This window comes from Procambarus clarkii, chromosome 75 (assembly GCF_040958095.1).
Source record: "Procambarus clarkii isolate CNS0578487 chromosome 75, FALCON_Pclarkii_2.0, whole genome shotgun sequence".
In the NCBI taxonomy this organism is placed as follows: domain Eukaryota; kingdom Metazoa; phylum Arthropoda; class Malacostraca; order Decapoda; family Cambaridae; genus Procambarus; species Procambarus clarkii.
In genome coordinates, this window is record NC_091224.1 from 25546230 (window position 1) to 25566782 (window position 20553).

Sequence of the window (20553 nt, forward strand, 5' to 3'; positions counted from 1 at the left end):
GCTGCGTCACCACTGTGGGTAGTGTGCGTCAGGTGAGTGCTTCACGTGAGGCCAGGTAGCTGCGTCACCACTGTGGGTAGTGTGCGTCAGGTGAGTACTTCACGTGAGGCCAGGTAGCTGCGTCACCACTGTGGGTAGTGTGCGTCAGGTGAGTGCTTCACGTGAGGCCAGGTAGCTGCGTCACCACTGTGGGTAGTGTGCGTCAGGTGAGTGCTACACGTGAGGCCAGGTGAATCAGACGGGTCAATGAACTTCTGTAGTAGAAAATGCTGCTTTCCTCGCTGGTCTTTGCTATAACTAATAGCATAGTTTATGCCAAGCTTGGCGAGGGTGAGGTTGGCCTGGTGTACGCTCACATGCTGATACATACGGATATGTGCGGTCACCCACCTGCCATCCCCTGCCACCCCGACACCTGACATTGTGGGCCCACCTGCCATCCCCTGCCACCCCGACACCTGACATTGTGGGCCCACCTGCCATCCCCTGCCACCCCGACACCTGACATTGTGGGCCCACCTGCCATCCCCTGCCACCCCAACACCTGACATTGTGGGCCCACCTGCCATCCCTGCCACCCCGACACCTGACATTGTGGGCCCACCTGCCATCCCCTGCCACCCCGACACCTGACATTGTGGGCCCACCTGCCACAGTGTGCCAAGCCCAGTTTTCAGCTACTGGTCCCCGCCTTTTCAATTGTCTGTCATCGAATACGACTCCTGACCCCCTGTGATTGGCTTCGTTCTCGACTTATAATCTGGGATCTCGGGTTTGATTCCCGGACGAGAAAGAAATGGTTGGGCACATTTTCTTTCAAATAATGCTTCTGTTCACCTAGCACAGGTACTCCGGAGTTAGGTAACTGTCGTTGGGTTGCACCCTGGGGAGGGTCAGTAGTTCGACCTTGAGGAAACATACCTTGAGGTTACCTTGAGGTGCTTCCGGGGCTTAGCGTCCCCGCGGACCGGTCGTCGACCAGGCCTCCTGGTTGCTGGACTGATCAAACCAGGCTGTTAGACGCGGCGGCTCGCAGCCTGACGTATGAGTCACAGCCTGGTTGATCAGGTATCCTACATCGGTACATCGGTACAAGCATATATTCAATACATATATTCACGGGCTTTCTATACCCGACAAACGAACTATTATTCATTATTTTTATTATTGTAAACCAGTTCGTTTCACTTGCTTACCTCTACCTGAATTTACCTGAGGGTGACTCTCGTTCTACTGGGGATAGGAAGCCAGCGGCTCGTTAAAGCTCCTCCTCCATATTATGTAAGTGATACAAGATAATTTGTATCACTTAAATTTTCATATATTAAAGCAATACAAATACACCAGACAGTGCATGTTGTTAAGTATGTGCTTAACTTATTCATATTTTTATTTAAAAAGTTCATGTTTTTTTTCCATTAGAAATCTATTTTGTGTTTTTTTTTTCAGGTTAAAATGAAGCTTCTCTCCTTGGTGGTATTGCTGCTGGTGATGGGTGAGTACAAGCCTGGTGTCATGTGATGTAATTAGGCTCATGCAAGGCTCAGGCTCGGCTGTACTCACCTAGTTGAGTACAGCCGTACTCAACTGTGTACTGTGAGTACACAGTACAGAGTACTGTGAGTACCTCAACAGAGGTACTGTGTGTGCCTTCACGAGTCTCCACTACCACCACCACCACCACCACCACTACCTGCTGCTGCTGCTGCTGGTGGTGACCCGACCAGTTGTACAGTTACCACCGCTATTCGTGCACCCTTCTCACTCTGTAGTTCAAAATCTAGAGACATATCGATAACTAACAGTCAAGAAATTTCCAAATACTTCATTAATAACTTGTCTTACCAAAATCTAGGCCGAATATACCACCAGGCTTCCCGTCCCCGACTATGGGGGACCTGTATGCGGCTCAGTATACTTCAGTATACTTCAGTATACTTCAGTATACTCAGCTTCTAAATAATTCATCGCATTTTTATGTATAATTTTTCCCTAAAGCCAAAAACTAATTCACTAAAAATGGCAGCGGCTCGCGAAAATCGATATGATGTCCCGTTTTCTGTTCGTGGGCCCTCGGGTAGGTTAGGTTCGGCCAATATAGTACAACAGTTTAGTGACTTTGGGAATGCTCTGGAGAACGGGGTAATTGGTAACCAACGCCCACGGGAGGGCATTGGGTGCAAAGTAAACTAATTGAACTTCCGCCCAGTTTGGAGAACGAAGCTTGTCTGAGAAATTGCAACATCTTCTTAGGTGCCATTAAGTGACCAACTGAATTAGCAACAATTACCGAGCCTAATGACTGAGGCCACGTTGGCTAAGTTAACATACCCAAGGGCGCCTGTGCTGTTAGAATGGTCGCAGTTGATGCCCTGAGCTCATGTTGTATGTTGATGCCCACTAGTGATGCCATGAGCTATAATCCAGAACTATGCACTCTGATAATAATACCCCCTGTGCCAGTGTGTTAGAATGCCCGAGGCTTGATGCCCTGACCAAATCTCCCTACCTGGTGTCATTACTTTATGCCCTGGCGTGATGTCTTTCGTTGATGCCATGATCTGATCCCCAGACATGATACCCAGACGTGATACCCAGAGGTGATACCCAGACATGATACCCAGACGTGATACCCAGAGGTGATACCCAGACATGATATCCAGACGTGATACCCAGAGGTGATACCCAGACATGATACCCAGACGTGATACCTAGACATGATACCCAGACGTGATACCCAGACATGATACCCAGACATGATACCCAGACGTGATACCCAGACATGATACCCAGACCTGACACCCAGACCTGATACCCAGACCTGATACCCAGACCTGATACCCAGACGTGATACCCAGAGGTGATGCGGTCCGTGTGCCAGCAGGGTACGCGAGGTGCGAGTGTAAGCCAGGGTCGGGAGGCAGCGAGGGGCGGTACCGGAGCGTCTCTGCTGCATAGGGACTGGGATTGGAAGACGGAAGTGAAGAAGCGGCCCAACCGTTTGGGCCGTTGGGGGGATCGAACGCACATCTACAAGAAGAGCGAGGTCGCCGCTGTACCAACCAATGTAAGTGAACGAACTTTAAAATTGATAGAAACGTCATAATTTTTGTAATCAAAGTTGTTCAATGTGCTCAAATATGATGACAAAGTTTGTAGATTAACAACTTTCTTTCGTAAAAAATAAATTACCGTGCGATTAAATAAATTGTGTTCGTGTCGTACTGTATCTAGTATAAAATTATATTTAGCGCAGTACCAACGTAAATCTGTGTACTGTACTTATAATTTACTCAGTTCCAATAAATCATTTCACACTTCAACGGGAAGTGATTATTTGCAAATTCGTTTATGACTATAATTATATTTTTGTACGGACACCGGATTGTCACCAAAATAGCTTTTGCAGATTAACGAAGATAAATATTTATTGTAGGCGAGAATAATTATACACAAATATATATTTTTTAGTGCAAATGGGGCCACGATTATTTAATTTTTGTACACCAGTATAAATAATTTGTGTAATGACATGGAGAGTTTACAAATGAAAGACATTTTAGTCAATATACCTTCATAAATTAATTGGGGAAAAAAAATTACGATGGTGGGTGTGTGGTGTGGTGCGAGGGGTGTACTCGCCTACTTGTGCTAGCAGGTTGAGCTTCAACTCTTTGGCCCCCACCTCTCAACTGTCATTCAACTGGTGTACAGGTTCTTAAGCCTATTGGGTTCAATCATATCTATATTTGAAACTATATGGAGTCTGCCTTCACCACATCACTTCCTAGTGCAATTACATTTTCACTACTCTGATACTGGAAAAAATGTGTATGGGGGGGGCTCATTTGGGTACCCAGCTTCCACCTGTCCTCTCCCCCCCCCCACCCCCCACTCCCGCCAACAAATACCAACTGTTTTAAATTGTCTGTCTTTATCTACCATGTCAATTCCCACGAGAATTCTGTATGTGGTAATCATGTTTCCCCTAACTTCTGTATTCCAGCAACATGAGGTTCAATTCATACTGCCTTTCCTCCTAACTCACACCTTGCAGTTCTGAAACTAGTCTGGTGGTATACCTTCGAATCCTCTCAAACTTCGTCTCAAAAATCAAATGGATAGAATATTTGGTTTCTGGAGAGAGGGAGGGAATTGTCAGGGTAAAGCACCAAGCCACTACGACTATATAGTCATAATGGCTTGGCGCGTTATGCGAGACCGTCGCTCTACCGTCCAGCCCAAGTGGTTGGAGAGAAATAATAACAGACAGTATAGTTTTGATACAGAAAGATCCTGTGTAACAAAGCTACAGAACTTAAGTTTCTATGATAGAGCCACAGATTTTACAGGAAAGAAATGGTTGGGTTGATTGCCTTTATCTGGACCTAAAAAAAAATGCTTTTGATAAGAGTCCCACACAAGAGGTTGTTTTGGAAACGAACATGATAATGGGGTGACAGATTTCTAACATGGATGAAAAATTTTCTGCCAGAAAAATGAGGGTGGTACACAGAGGTAATGTATCAGACTGGACAAGTGTTACTAGGAGAGTACCACAGGGTTCAGTTCTTGCATCAGAAATGTTTGTCTACATAAATGATCTACCAGAAGGAATACAAAATTGTATGAGCATGTTTGATGGTGATGCTAAGATACTGGGGAAGATAAAAGACTTGCCCAATTGCCATACATTTCAAAATGACCTGGAGAAAATAAATGCATGGAGCACCATGTGGCAAATGGAATTCAATGTGAATAAATACCATGTTATGGAATTGTGGAATTATGAGAAATAGGCCACGCACAACCTACAAATTATGTGGAGGCGAATTAAAGAAGTGTAACAAAGAAAGAGATCTAGTGGTGGTTCTGGATAGTAGAATGTCACCAGAGGAACACACAAAGGACTGTGTACAAGAAGCACATGCAATGCTTTCCAACTTCAGAATTGCTTTTAATACATGGATAGTAAAATACTAAAGAAACTGTTCATGATTTTTTTGAGACGAAAGTTGAAATATGCAGCAGTTGTATAGAGCTCATATCTCAAGAAGCCTATCAATAAACTGGAAAGGTGCAATGATATGCAACCAAATGGCTTAAAAAAAAGTACAACTTGCAACTTATTTCACATATATTAAGAAACTTATGAATAAATAATAAAATAGAACAACATTTAAGCTTGCCTTGGTGGAGTTATCTATCACTGAAAGAAATTCTGCACAGTAACCTAATCCTAAGATTACTGTTAAAGTGCTTGTAATGTATGTATATCTCCAATCTTTTCTTTACATCAGACAGTACGTGTGCCTACCCAAATTCTCTTGCAACACACGATGCCTCTCGCCCATACATAAGATGTCGCAGCCATGTCTTAGGGTACATAGCACGTCACTTTGACCTGATATTTCTCTGGTCCTCATTTTATAATCACTCTCTCCTTCATTTACATTTATCAATTGCCTGTACAAGAATGTAAGAACTCTTGTATATATAAATAAATATATAAATAAAAACTTGTAACACGATGGCAATTTTCACAAAGTTCAATTACTTTGCTTATCCATCAATAGTAAGAATAACCTCGCTGCCTCCCAACATCCCCATGTTGATTGCTGCAGATACAAAAATTACGCAACAAAAAATTATCTAAGTTTGTATTAAAAAAAAAAAAGTATGAAAAATCTTTCAATTACAAACTACCACCATTATATCACATAAGGGAAGAAACACATAGGTTAGTTTAAAAGGTTGGGATGGGTCCACTTAAGGCACAATATACGAGATATATATACTGTACAAAAAATACACACTGTACAGGGTAAATATTTTAGCAGAGAAATACTGTACACACACTACATGTACATTCAGTTTTAACAATAACAATACTGTATTTTGCTATATGTATTTGATATTTTTAAACATTTGTTTAATACATTCTTAATGTAATGAATGTTATAAACTAAAGTAACTGTACATTGTTCAGTAACCCAACTGCATAATTACAGTAATTCAGATTTATACCTGAATTAAGTGAACAAGAATGCCAACTAAATTTTCCCCAAATTAATCAGAAGCTTGAACTAAGGTTTGAATTATTGAGGTCTTAAAATGGTGATATGGAGCAGGGAGAGAAGAGACAGGAGGAAAGAATAGAGTAGGAGAAGTGGTGGTGGGTCAAGGAGCAGGGAAGGGAGACGAGTTATTAGATTACAGCAAGGTACGTGTACTGGTGTGGAGAACCAGGAGGTTGATACTCTATATAGTATAGACCTAATTTGAAAACTGGTCATGATTTGCCAACCACTTGGGCTGGACGGTAGAGTGACTCATTTCATGCAGGTTGGTGTTCAATCCCCGACCGTTCAAATGGTTGGGCACCATTCCTTCCACCCGCCCAATCCCATATCCATATCCTGACCCCTTTCAAGTGCTATACTGTATAGTCATAATGGTTTGGCACTTTCCCTGATAGTTCCCTTCCCTCCCTCGGCAAGAAGGCTAAAAGTAAAACAGGGGTGTCCCCAAGGTTCAAATGTCCAAACTGAGAATATCTGTAAATGCGAACATGCGATTGACATTCATCCATTTATTTGCCCTAATAAATATTTACAGCACGAACAGGATTTATATTGACATATTGCCTCTCACCCATACATTAGATGTCGCATCCATGCCTTGGGGTACATCGTTTGTCACTTGATATTCCTCTGGTCCTCATTTTATAAGCACTATCTCCTTTGTTTACATCTATCAAATGCATTTACAAAGTCCATGTACACAACACCTGTATTAGTTTTCTTGTAATGCTACCATAATATTCTTATAGCAATTGATTGCAGTACAGTACTGCAATCTGCCAACTCTTAAGTATATTGATCTAGGGTGTGTATTTAATTTTTTTTATGAAACAGAAGATCCAATTCCTAAACACTCTTTCAGAGACAAAAAAAAAAAAAAAAAAAAGTGTGATGTCAGTGTCACCAGACTTTAGCTTTTGCCAACACATTGCCACTTCCCTTATGAGTGGAGTTATATAGTAGCATATAGAGCTATATACTAGCCATATACTGTACTATGGCTAGTATATACTAGCCATAGTATATGGAACTAGTACATAGTAGAGCCATATACTAGCTATAGAGTAGCAGTCCCCATTGCGTAGTGGTTAAGACGCTTGCCTGGCGTTCCGCAAACGTTTTGTCCTGGGTTCACATCCTGGCCGGGGAGGATTTACTGGGCGCAAATCCATAACTGTAGCCTGTTTAACTCGACAGTAAAATGGGTACCTGGTTGTTAAACAATTCTTCACTGGGGTCGTATTCCAGGAAACATAGGATTAAGGACTTGCCCGAAACGCTACGCGTAATAGTGGCTGTACAAGAATTATAGGAACTCTTGTATACAGTATATATAGTAATACTGTATCAAAAAAATGAAAAATGATCTGACTATTAAAGTGCTTTTGGTACAGTATCTCATCAGTAGCTAAGCCTTTTGTCTATATTCCACAGAGCACTCATGCTAATGATTCTTCATTTCATTATAGATATGGGCACATTAAATGCCCATGTGTTTGTGTTAAAATTGGTTACATTGTCCAAGTTGTAGATATCATTCATGAAAAAGTGCCAAGATCTTCAAATTTCCTGTTTATTGCATTACTAAACACAATTCTTACGGGATTTTACTCATTTCTTTTTCTGTCCTGTGTATGAACCTTCTCTTGAAGAGAGACCACATTGTTAATAGTAAGTGTGTTATACTAACAACATAACAGATTAGGGTGGTTCCAATAGCTGTCAAGGTGATAAGAGCTTTCTAACTTTTTCATTTCAGGTTTAGGAAGGAGACAGCCGTCAGCTACCATCCATTATACAAGTAGGCTCCTTCATGGATTAGTTTTTTTTATTAACTGTCAGCTACCATTAATGCCATTACTAATAACTATGGAGGTTTTCTACTGTATATAGAATTTTAATCTACACGCTTCCAGCATCTTATTCCTCCAGTTAACAAATAATGTTTATGTTATAAATTTGGCCAAATTCAGTACTTTTGTGTTTGGACGAGGTTGGCCTGGGGAATAGAAATAGCCTAAGCTACTCTATACCTTTGAGATATATTTCTGTCTCTCAATAAACATACTTGAACTTGAACTTTATGAGGTTGGGAATACTGTACTGTATATCATTAACTCAAGGTAAATCCAGTTAATAAATATCCTAATGTATTACTTTACTATTTCATTTGTCATGCACATTGGTAATTTATTAGAAAAGAGCATACATTGTTAATTGTCCACATCAATAACATATTGTATATATACTGTACAGTATATTAGTTAAAGAACGCATTTAGAGCTTAGTGCTCTTAATTTAGGCTCTAGTCTTGTTGCAAACCTTTACACTATTTCAAGCTTAGTTTGTGTTTCATGTGGTGCAGGTTCCATGCCGATGTTACATATTCCAATCCATTCTCCTGTTTAGATAGTGGTTTTTGTAACCACGTGCACAATAGTATAAAGATTGCCATTCTGAGCAATTAGATAGTACAACTTTGTACTATTCACTTTATAGTCGGAAAAAAATGAAGCTTAAAAAACAAATTTAAATACTGTATTCCTAGTTCTAGTATAGCACACATGTACTATACAATATTAGGCCTCAGATAACATGTATTAGGCCTAGGATGGTTAGGTTACTTAAGTTTGTCTTTGCAACATAAGTAGAAAATAGTTTCCCAATTTATCTAACTTAATTCGTGCCGATTTCTATTTTTCTAATTTGGTTGTATGTCAGTATATGTACAGTACTATGATCTTCATCGTTACTGTACGTACTACCAAAAGAGGATGATGGGGGTGCATATTCTAGTATTGATTTCTCATATGCAGTATATATTGTGCTGAAAGTCCTTATTTAGGAATTTAAATGTTGTTCTAATGTTTAACAGCTTCCCAAGTGTTGCTGTACTGTACAGTACTGTATTATGCTTCTGGAGTCAGAACTAAAATTATTACTACTGTACTCCCAAATCTCTCCCCAGCCCATCCAATTTGTATAGTTACCTTTCCTATATACCTGTAGTACTCCCAAATCTCTCCCCAGCCCATCCAATTTGTATAGTTACCTTTCCTATATACCTGTAGTAGGTATACAGTAGTACCTTTCCTCTATATAGTAGCGTAGACTCCTGATCTAACACCTCTCCCATCTAATATTGGCAGTTAAGCTTATAGACATTTATCTGTCCACTCTGAGTTGACCAAAGTCTTCCTGTAATTCTCTGCAGAACTCCTTGGTTTTTACATTTATCATTAGTTTTGCACAATCTGCAAACATTGATATAAATTGGCTCAATCCCAAACCCATTCTCTTGATTTGCCACTCCATAAAAAATCCAACCTCTTAGCCAAACCCGAAACATACAAACCCAGGTATCGAGTCCAATGCATAGAAAATGTATATAGTATAGTACTGTACAGTACATTTGTGAGCTGTTACTTTTCTTAGTGGGTTGTATTTGTAACATTGGTTACAATAACAAAAAATTTGACCTATTAGTCGAGCGGATGGGTTGCATTTCCTCGGGTAAAAGTTTAACATTAATTCGTATTCCAGGGAACATAGGATTAAGGACTTGCCCGAAACGCTACGCGTACTAGTGGCTGTACAAGAATGTAAGAACTCTTGTATATATATATATATAAAAAAAAAAAAAAAATTAGAAATGGTAATGATCCCAGTCCCGAGCCTTGGGGGGGGGGGGGGCCACAATTATCACATTCTTCCAGCTTAACAACTCTTATTGTGACTGTGTTCAGTACAGTACTAGTCATATTTTGGTGACGCTAGTACTATAACCCAATGACAAGTTGGTGGTATTGCAAGCCACTGCAAGCCATTGCTGTTTTAAGCCTTAATGACTATAAATACTGCATGGACATTATTCATTTGTGTAAGATAAACACTGCATCATAATAGTTTTGAATGACAAAAGTCTTGTAAACACTGGCAGTACCTTTATTTGCAAGACTCTTCGTGTGGGGCAAAAGAATCCACAACACACAGCATTGTGTTAAAATATCTGTCTTGCTCAGCAAGTGATACTTTGTGATATTTTGTTTAATTTTAGATTAGGAGTCAAAGATGCAACATCATGGAGTTTTTCTCTCTAATGTTGAGAGAAATGTTGAGAAATGTATTGGATGTCTCAACATATAGAACAATCTGGTCCCAAACCTGCACACAGAAATAACATCACATGAGACCAGAAGACATGGCAGGATATGCAGAATACCCCCGTTGAAAAACAGAGGTGCAACTGGTACTCTGAGAGAGAACTCTATCAACATCAGAGGTCCGAGACTGTTCAACACGCTTCCACTACACATAAGGGGCATAACTGGCCGACCCCTCACAGTGTTCAAGAGAGAAGTGGATAAGCACCTCCAAAGGATACCTGATGAACCAGGCTGTGACTCATACGTCAGGCTGCGAGCAGCCGCGTCCAACAGCCTGGTTGATCAGTCCGGCAACCAGGAGGCCTGGTCGACGACCGGGCCGCGGGGACGCTAAGCCCCGGAAGCACCTCAAGTCTCAAGTCTCTATCTATACAATGACACCTGAATTGAAGCCATACATGTGATATGCAGAGATATTAAACAGAAAAGTGGTGGTGTTAGGTACAGTATTACAGTATATAGTTACCAAGTAGCCAGATACCCTGGTTGCCAGTCTCCAGACAGTAAAATACATTGCCGGTTTGTAAAAAATATTTGGCAGTCCCGCACAATGGAACCTTAGGTTTTCGAATGTCCCTCCTTTAGAATTTTTTGGTTTCCGAGCTCAATTTCTTCGTAAAATTCGACTCGGTATTTGAGGTTTGCCCGACTTCGAGTTTATTGATACACGTATGGGTCGACAAAGTGCGTGGTGCTCTTCAGTTTACCAGTGTGTCCCACCTAGTGACAACCGCACTTGAATTCTTTGTGAAGAATTTAATTTTTGTGCTTTTTTGGTTTCTGAATATAAAGTAATTATTACATTGCCATGGGTGATATGGACTCCAAGAAAGTCAGTGGTGGTAAAGTTCAACCTAAGAAAATAGTTGAGAGGATGCCGATAGAGAAAAAACAAGAGATCATTCATAGTGAATTAATGATGTCTAACTACAGACAAGTGTTGAAATGTAGGGAACAGAAAGTGTCTTTTAGACAGATTCTTAGTAAGACTAGCAGGCAGTGAGCCACAACCAGGTCCAAGTGGTATGCCTGCAAAATGTAGGACAGCAAGTACCCCAGGAATGTCATTGCTGCCTGATATTATAATGGAGGGGACTTCCCTTCCAAACACTAACACCTCTCCTCCTCCCCCCTCCTCGCCATCTTCCATACGCCAACAAGTCCTCAAAAAAAAAAAAGGCAAGATATACTTGTACACACTGTAGTATAAAATATTAATATTATGTATAAAATGTATTTTTAAGTTAATACAGTACTCTTTTAGGTGTGTGGAATGGATTAATTAAATTTACAATACAGTACTGTACATTATTTCTTATGAGAAAATGTGTTTCGGTTTTAGAATTTTCGGTTGTCAAACTGTGTCTGGGAATGGATTAAATTCGAAAACGGAGCTACCACTGTACTGCTTAATCATATTATGGTCTAAATTATTTATACCTAGCATCATCTTAGTACTGTACTCCTAATACAGTATAACATACTGTACTTGATTCCCGGGAATATTGCCAAGTGGGCATATGGATGTTGGCATCCTACACATGAAGGGCATAACTGGCTGGCCTCACAATGTTTGAGAGAGAACTCTTGAAATGCCTCTAAAGATTACCTGAACAACCAGGCTGTGATTCAAACGTCAGACTGCAAGCAGCCACATTCAACAGCGTGGTTGACCAGATGATCAGTCAGGAGGCCTGTTCGGACACCAGGCCACTGGGCCATAGATCCCAAAACCTCCACAAGGGAGGTAGGTAGGATCCTAGAGCTGGACACTAGTGCCAGGTATCTTTAGTAGGTCAATGGGAACTAATTAATATTTGATGTTGCTGGACATAGTAAAAGAATGTGTGGGTATTCTTTGGTGGTGTTTTCCTATTGTTTGTACTGTACCTGGATTGTACCTGGATGGGGTTCTCTCTCTACGTCAGGCACAAAAAAACCTATACTGTATTTAGGCTATTGTGGTCCAATAGGGGTCAGGGGTCCCTAACCCTTCATGTCTCATTCCCTCTTTTCCAAATACTAGTATGTTCTTTTGCCTGTGGGCCCCGACAAGCACAGTCTCGTCCGTGGACCCCCCCTTACAAGCACATTCTCGTCCGTGGACCCCCCCCCCTACAAGCACATTCCTGCCCATGGACTCCCCCCCTACAAGCACATTCTCGTCCGTGGACCCCCCCCTACAAGCACATTCCTGCCCATGGACCCCCCCCCCCCTACAAGCACATTCTCGTCCGTGGACCCCCCCCCCCATACAAGCACATTCCTGCCCATGGACCCCCCCTACAAGCACATTCTCGTCCGTGGACCCCCCCCCTACAAGCACATTCCTGCCCATGGACCCCCCCCCCTACAAGCACATTCTCGCCCGTGGACCCCCCCCCCCCTACAAGCACATTCTCGCCCATGGACCCCCCCCACAAGCACATTCTCGCCCGTGGACCCCCCCTACAAGCACATTCCTGCCCATGGACCCCCCCCCTACAAGCACATTCTCACACGTGGACCCCCCTACAAGCACATTCTTGCCCGTGGACCCCCCCTACAAGCACATTCTCGCCCATGGACCCCCCTACAAGCACATTCTTGCCCGTGGAACCCCCCCCCCTACAAGCACATTCTCACCTGTGGACCCCCCTACAAGCACATTCTCACCTGTGGACCCCCCTACAAGCACATTCTCACCTGTGGACCCCCCTACAAGCACATTCTCACCTGTGGACCCCCCTACAAGCACATTCTCACCTGTGGACCCCCCTACAAGCACATTCTCACCTGTGGACCCCTTACATCAATGTTCTCACCTGTGGGCTCCTACAACAACAACAACAAAAAATAAAACTAGTAACATTTACAATAGCCATTACTATGACAAATGGTCATAAGACCTGCATTATTATTCTGTTAAAACTGCATGTAAATGATAACTGGAGATATTCAGCATAAACTTGTAAGTGGTTCTTAATTTGTCAGAATACAATTCAATACACTGTATAGTATTAGTCTTCAGGATGCAACCCAAGACAATTGTCTAACTCCAGGGGTACCTATTTAACAGCTAGGTGAATAGCGGCATTAGGTGAAAGGAAATATGTTAGCAGTCCTGCCTGGGGATTGAACCAGATCCTTTGAGTGTGAGCGAATGACATTTGACTAATCTTTCTAATTCTTATGTCTCATCAACCCTAGGCTCAAGACATGCTCTTAGGCCTAAAATAGTACATACATGTACTGTAGTAGGACTGGGAATGTTTAAGTATGGATTTTAGTTTTAGTTTTTCTGGACTATAAAATTAATGCAGTACAAAAAGTGAATTCTTTGGTTGTACATCCACCTAAATATCATACTGTACTGGAACTTTCAACCAAATACAGTAGTTACTATAAGTACTGTACTATCGATGGATTGCTTGGCTTACCAAGGTTTCCCTAGCCACTGATTTACCATTCCACTAATTTTCAGGTACAGTACTTATTTACTGCTAGGTGTACAGAGGCATCAGGAGTCAAGTAAATACCCAGTAACAGTATTCACAAATGTCCTGCCATGCCCAACACAGAATCAGAAGAGATGGAATTATTCATAACTTTTTTGTAAACAAACTTTTACAATTAAAGCTGTGTTAACCAATTACATATATGAACACAAAAGATGAACATGCCTAGTTTAGCTTAATGTAGTTTGTACTGTACTAAGCAAATCTAGGCGTGCTCATCTTTGATTTTATAGATAGACTGTAGGCCTATGTACCTTTTCCATCTAGTCTTACATAGCAGTGCAGAATTAGCAAGCCTTTGACGAGTCAAGTGTTTGAAAAATTCTGGTACAGTATATCCCGGTATTACAGTCGGGTTCGTTCTCTAAGCACAATCAAGAATTCTGGGTTCAAATTGCAGGAGGGGCAGAAATGATTGGGCACATTTAAATTCACCTAATGCCTAACGCATTTTTTAAATATTCAGTCTAATGCAGCAATACTGCATTAGCAATTTTTTTCAGAAACGTTTCAAGTTGTTTACGAGCTGTAGTCAAAATCATTTATAGGTACATAGAGGGGGGAAATATCTTTAAGCAGCTACAAATGCAATTAGTACTCACACCCAGTAAAATTTATTACTGTATTAATAGACTCAGAACACAGTTTTATAAAAGGATCACTTTAATCACATTTCACTAATTTTTTATCATTATTCTCATACCGATTTGAAGAATTAAAGGTACTGTACTCTTAACCACTGCACTGCACACCTGGTTTCGGCAAAAACTTCTTAGTGCAAGTGTCAAGGACATATTTGTTGTTTTTAAAAATATTCAGATAAAGTTAATGTCAAAATGTTTCCAAACAACTATTTTCATTTCAAAACAGAGTAATGAAAACATTAAAATATAGCCTAATTAAAAAAAAGCACAGCTCTCAGAGCACCTAAAGGCGCTTTGCACAGAGCAGTGGCTAATAAAATTAAACATTTTCTTATTTTTCTTATACTGTTCCATGCAAGAGATTGGCAAGAAAAGCAAAAGCCTATGGTATTATAGAATGTTGTATTTTCAATTGAACTGGGATTGGTACTGAACAGTAAACAAAGGGATTAGCATAGTACTGCCCTTTGGGTCCTAAGAGCACACAATTCTTGCCACTACATAAAATGGTTTTCCAAGGGTGGAGAACTGTTCCATATATACTATGGAACAGTATATACTGTTCCATATATACTATGGAACAGTATATACTGTTCCATATATACTATGGAACAGTATATACAATTATTATAATTACAGTACAGTATATACATAAGAATACAGTAATTATCTACAAAGTGTACACACAAACTGACTGGTGATGCCAGTCACTAATCATTAATTTTGTTACTTATTGGGTTAATACACACTACTGTATTAAGGAGTAGAACTAGAGCTAACCTCTACTCCTTAATAGTATGATGGACACTTATGACAGTGATGGACAGTTCGTCACTGTCACCAGTGACAAACACAATTCACACTGGCATAGTTTGTGTACCTGTAATATTGCATTATGGTATGAAATATGCTGTATTTACATGTATATATAATTCACATTACAGCATGCATACCGAGAGCCATATCATACTTATCTTGAGAGTATTTCGAGGCTTAGCATCCCCGCAGCCCAGTCCTCGACTAGGCCTCCCTTTTGTTACACACCCCCAGGAAGCAGCCCACAGTGTGAGAGAGTTACTTAAAGTGTTAACTGTCTAACTCCCAGGTACATATTTACTGCTAGGTGAACAGGCATATCAGGGTGAAAAACGCTGCCCATTTGTTTCCGCCTCCACCGGGGATCGAACCCGGAACCTCAGGACTACGAATCTAAAGCACTGTCCACTCAGCTGTCAGGCCCCCTTAACCTATGATTTATGGACAACCTTTCAGAGACCAACTAAATTGGATGTTGAGCTATTTAAATACTGTACATTGCCCAGTTGCCCGAAACGCTGTGCATATTAGCAGCTTTAGACATACCTTGTAGTACTGCATATACTGGTTCTATCTAGAAATTTAACACTGCTTGTAACTCAATTTGTATGTACTTGTACCTATATAAAGAATTATTATTATAATTATAATAATTATTGTACCTATATAAATAATTATTATTATTATAATTATAATAATTATTATTATTATTAGGATGCTGTGCTCCTCAGATACTAGTTCGTATAGCCTGACAACACATTTAGCTCAAAATCAATCAAACGTCTCCTTTACCGGAAGTGGCATAACTGCTTATTCTTATAGGCTGTTAATTATGGCTGAAATTTTGCACTCTTGCTATTAGGATAGGTTAGGGAAGAATAATTAACCTAATTAACTCCCTGTAACCTACCTTACCCCTATAATGTCAACCCATGTCTTATTTTTAAACAATGCTGTTTGTTGACCATGCTGTTTTTCTGCCATGTTCCCCCTTTTTTATTTTTATAGTCTCAACACATTTTATACTTTAATCTCAATTAGTATTAAGTTTTAGTCTTTAGTGTTTTTCCTGCCCGAAACGCTTTGCGTAATAGTGGCTTTAGGCATTGTATGTACTAGCTCTATCTATAAATTCAGCCATATTTGTATCACCCGGTGTATGTACGTACTTTACCTGAATAAACATTTGAATTTTGAATTTGAAATAGGCAAGGCTAGTTGGGTCAAAACCACTGCCAACACTAGGCAAACTGGGTAGCTGCCTACTGTTAAATTTAAATCATAGGTTAATAATTCCAGGCGGGACAAATGGTTGGGTGCCTTTACTATCACCTAATGCACCTGTTCACCTAGCAGCAAGTAAGCACCCAGGAGTTAGTCAGCTTCTTAAGGGGTTGCATCCTGGGCGAGGTCTAATTCGCCCTGCGGGTGGTGGGGAGGGGGACCTCGATATAAGCCTAACGTATATAAACACACACTGGCTGCCTGTCCCCCGACAATGAATTATCAACAACTTGCATGAACTATGAAACACAAATGTTCCAGAAGTAAATTTTTGCCTGGTGGCTGACAGCACAACATGTAGGAAAGTTGTTTTCACCATACCAATGTATGGAATTTAAATTAAATTTGTACTTTTGTGGCCACATATACGTGACATCACACAGGTCACTCGCAGTAACAAACTTAACAAACAAGAGAATAACCGAACTCAATTACGGGCTCACTATAGCCCGTGCTACATGGACATTTTGTTCTGAGTAGCCTGAATCTAAAAACAACAACATAGGTCACAACCTTCCATTATAGTGCACAACCTTCCATTGTAGTGCACTTACGTGGTAATTTAATATCCAATGGTCTCTTACCCTAACAGCACACCCATTAGACAAGGGCTAAAATACACTTACTGATTGACCACTGGTATAGCCGACCAAATTAATATGACGAAAAATACAAATAATCTTTCTTTACACTGAGAAAAACAAGTGTTTTGAACTAGAAAGATGAGTGGTGATTCAGTTTCAAAATTACGAAAACCATTCTGAAACTGCTTGTGTATTTCATCACATGTAGCTGCCAGAGCTGTGGCACTTGGCACCCGGGGAACAAAGTTGGGCCTTACAACCTGACAGATACTCTTAGATAAATAAATTGACATTTGTTGTCAAATATGACAACAAAAGTTAAAACCCCCACTACACACCGTCAGAGTAACGTCAGTATCTCCCCACTGTCAAATTGACCACTAACCCCCAAACTTGACCCTTCACCCATGACCCCCAAAATGCCATAACTCAAACCCGCAAAATCGCAAATATCGACCCGCAATGGGCGCAAAGTGGCAGGCGAACACCGTGCAGCAATTCCAATCGTCCGCCATTGACACTTAGCTCCGTGGCGCTCCAGCCACACAATTATTGGGCCACTTTTAGTCCCCTGCGCCTTATCTCACCCCCACGCCACGCCCTCCCCCGCGCCCACGTCACCTACCCGAAGAAGGACTCGTCGTCGAAGCCTCTCATGAGTGAGCCGAAGAGCGACATGGTGGAGAGGAGATCGATAATTCTCCGCGCGAGTGTGTATGTTGGGAGAGCGAGCCAGCCGCCGACGACCTCCTCCGCCACTGTCTCACCGCACACTGCCTGCCCTGCCTCCCCTCACAAAGATGGCCGACCCGACCAACCCGACTAACCGATTCTTCTCTACCGACTAACCAGTCCGTTGTTTTTCCCGACTCGACTATCCAATTAGGGGGAAATCGGTCCTATTTGCTTCACTTTTCGGTTGGCTAACGCAAAGCATCCGTCCCCAAATGGTTATAGTCTCTCGCACGTGCAACCATTACTCCCTACCCGACTAATCGTATCTCCCTTACCCCCCCCCCCTCCCTCCAGGCTGTCTATCCCTCTCATCCGACCACTCTCCCTCCCTCCCTCTCTCCTTCCAGGCTGACCATCCCTCTCACCTAGTCCCGACCGCCCTCCTTCCGGACAGGCTAACCATCCCTCTCACCCGACCACTCGTTCTCCCTTCCTTTCCTTCCCTTTCTCTCTTTCCCTCTCCTCTCTGTCCCTCTCCTCTCCATCCCTTCCGACCGAAATATCACATGGACCTGCACACTCCACTTTTTCGCCCAATTTAAATGCCTCCAAAGAAACTGAACCCCGACAATTACAGATTTTCTCAATGACACATCTCATTAACGTGATTTCTTTGTGCATTTGAAGAGAAGCGTGGGAGCTAGAATTCAAAGATTACAAGGCAGAGTAGGGGGGAGGGGGCAATGTGTGAAAGTCAGTCTTCAGTGGAAGCCTCAGAAATCCTAGTGGATTCAGTTGAATCCCAAGTTTATTTATTTATTTATATATATACAAGAGTTCTTACGATCTTGTACAGCCACTAGTACGCATAGAGTTTCCTGCAAGTCCTTAATCCTAATTTTCCCCGGAATACGACCTGCCAAAAAGTTTAACAACCAGGTGCCCATTCGCTGCTGGGTAGAATGGTTGATTGATGAAGATTTAGCTACCCAAAAGGTGGCACGGGCATGAATAGTCCGTAAGTGGTGGCCCTTTTGAGCCATTACCAGTATCAATAGATGATACTGGACATCTCCCTGCGTGACGGGAGATGTCTCCCGTGTGCTGGGTAGACAGAGGTTACAGTTAAGGATTGGCGCCCAGTCTGTCCTCCTCGGCCAGGATACGAACCCAGGCCAAAGCGTTCGCGGAACGTCAGACGAGTGTGGCGTTGCATTGGCTACAGGTTGGATTGGTTTTCACCATGTCGTGGTGGAGTGGACTACGGGTGTTTTCTTGGAGTACCCAGAGCAACTGTAACCATCTTAACTGCGTGCAACTATCTTTATCATTGTAACCATCTTCACTACAAAAAGACCTTCCACACTGTAGCCATCTAAACTACTCACAACCACTCTCGTCACTGCAATTATATGTAACTGTCTTCATCATTATTACTATTTTCACCATCCAGGTACTGCTAGGTACCCCATCTATAGCCATCATCACTATTTTTTACTCCTTTTCACCACCTTCCCTCTCTTTTACCACTTTCCCTACCCTTTACCTTCCCTATTCTCAACCACCCTTCCTGCCTATCACCACCTTCATCTACACTCCATCACTTTTCCTTCATTCCTGTAACCATTTTCACTAAATATTTTCATCAATAAATCTACTAGGTAAGGAAAACGATCACTTAACTACGTTCTAGCTTCATCACTGCATCCATCTTCTTGGTCGTCATCAAGGAAAGATGTTCAGGTTTCTTAAGTGGTCATGTAAGTGTTTCATGTGTCCTGCCCCGATCTGTTAGATCTATTAAGCTCTGGCCTTAGATGGGAGTTTAGAAAAGGGAGAAACAGAATCTGGTTGAAAATTGCGAAACATACCTGGATCTCTTTAAATGAACACTGAACACCTGCTTCACATTATTATTTCGATGAATCGAAAACAGCAAAGGTTTTCGGGCGAATGCGAATGGGTGAACAACCAGGCGAATGCGTTGAGCGTTTTTTTTTTTTTTTTTTTTTTAGATATATATACAAGAGTTGTTACATTCTTGTAGAGCCACTAGTACGCGTAGCGTTTCGGGCAGGTCCCTGGAATACGACCCCCGCCGTTACAAGTACCTGTACTCATTTTACTGTTGAGTTAAACAGAGGCTACAGTTAAGGATTTGCGCCCAGTAAATCCTCCCCGGCCAGGATACGAACCCATGACAAAGCGCTCGCGGAACACCAGGCGAGTGTCTTACCACTACACCACGGAGACTGGTAAGACTGGGTTGATGATATAACGCAAAAAAGGGAAATGAAGACATGATTGGAGGAAGGAAGCGAAGGAACGATGCCCAACCACTTTGACCATCGGTTATCGAACGCTGATTTCCTAGAAGCGTCGAGGCCTTTGGTGTACCAACCAATATCAGCGAATGGACCACGAAGACAACCAAATTTCCCTAGAAGTTTTCCCCCACTCCAAAAGGTGGAAGGTTTAAAAATTGCCGAGAGAAGGGCTCAGTTTTGGCTAGCTAGCTATACAGAAGCATCTTGACCAAACATTCAACATGCTTCACTTTCACTAGAAAGTGAAGCGACGACGACGTTTCGGTCCGTCTTGGACCATTCAAAAGTCGATTATGTCTTCTGTATACAGAAGTACTCCGACAATCACAAGAAACTACCCAAAAATTAAATACCCTCCTCCCTGAAGGAAACAACAATGACCAAATGCGGGAAAGTTTCAGATGGTGCCACATTTTGGTACATGCGGGAAGGGGAATTATCAGGGGAAAGCACCAAGCCATTACGATTATATAGCAC

General features: G+C 41.7%; 1 long non-coding RNA gene across 1 annotated transcript; it reads left to right on the forward strand.

The window, feature by feature from the left end:
• The first annotated feature begins 122 nt into the window (after positions 1 to 122).
• Positions 123 to 2950, forward strand: LOC123757877 (uncharacterized). The gene is made up of 3 exons (XR_011224727.1): positions 123 to 206; positions 1450 to 1495; positions 2885 to 2950. It is a non-coding gene; the product is annotated as an uncharacterized lncRNA (long non-coding RNA).
• Positions 2951 to 20553: the final 17603 nt, after the last annotated feature.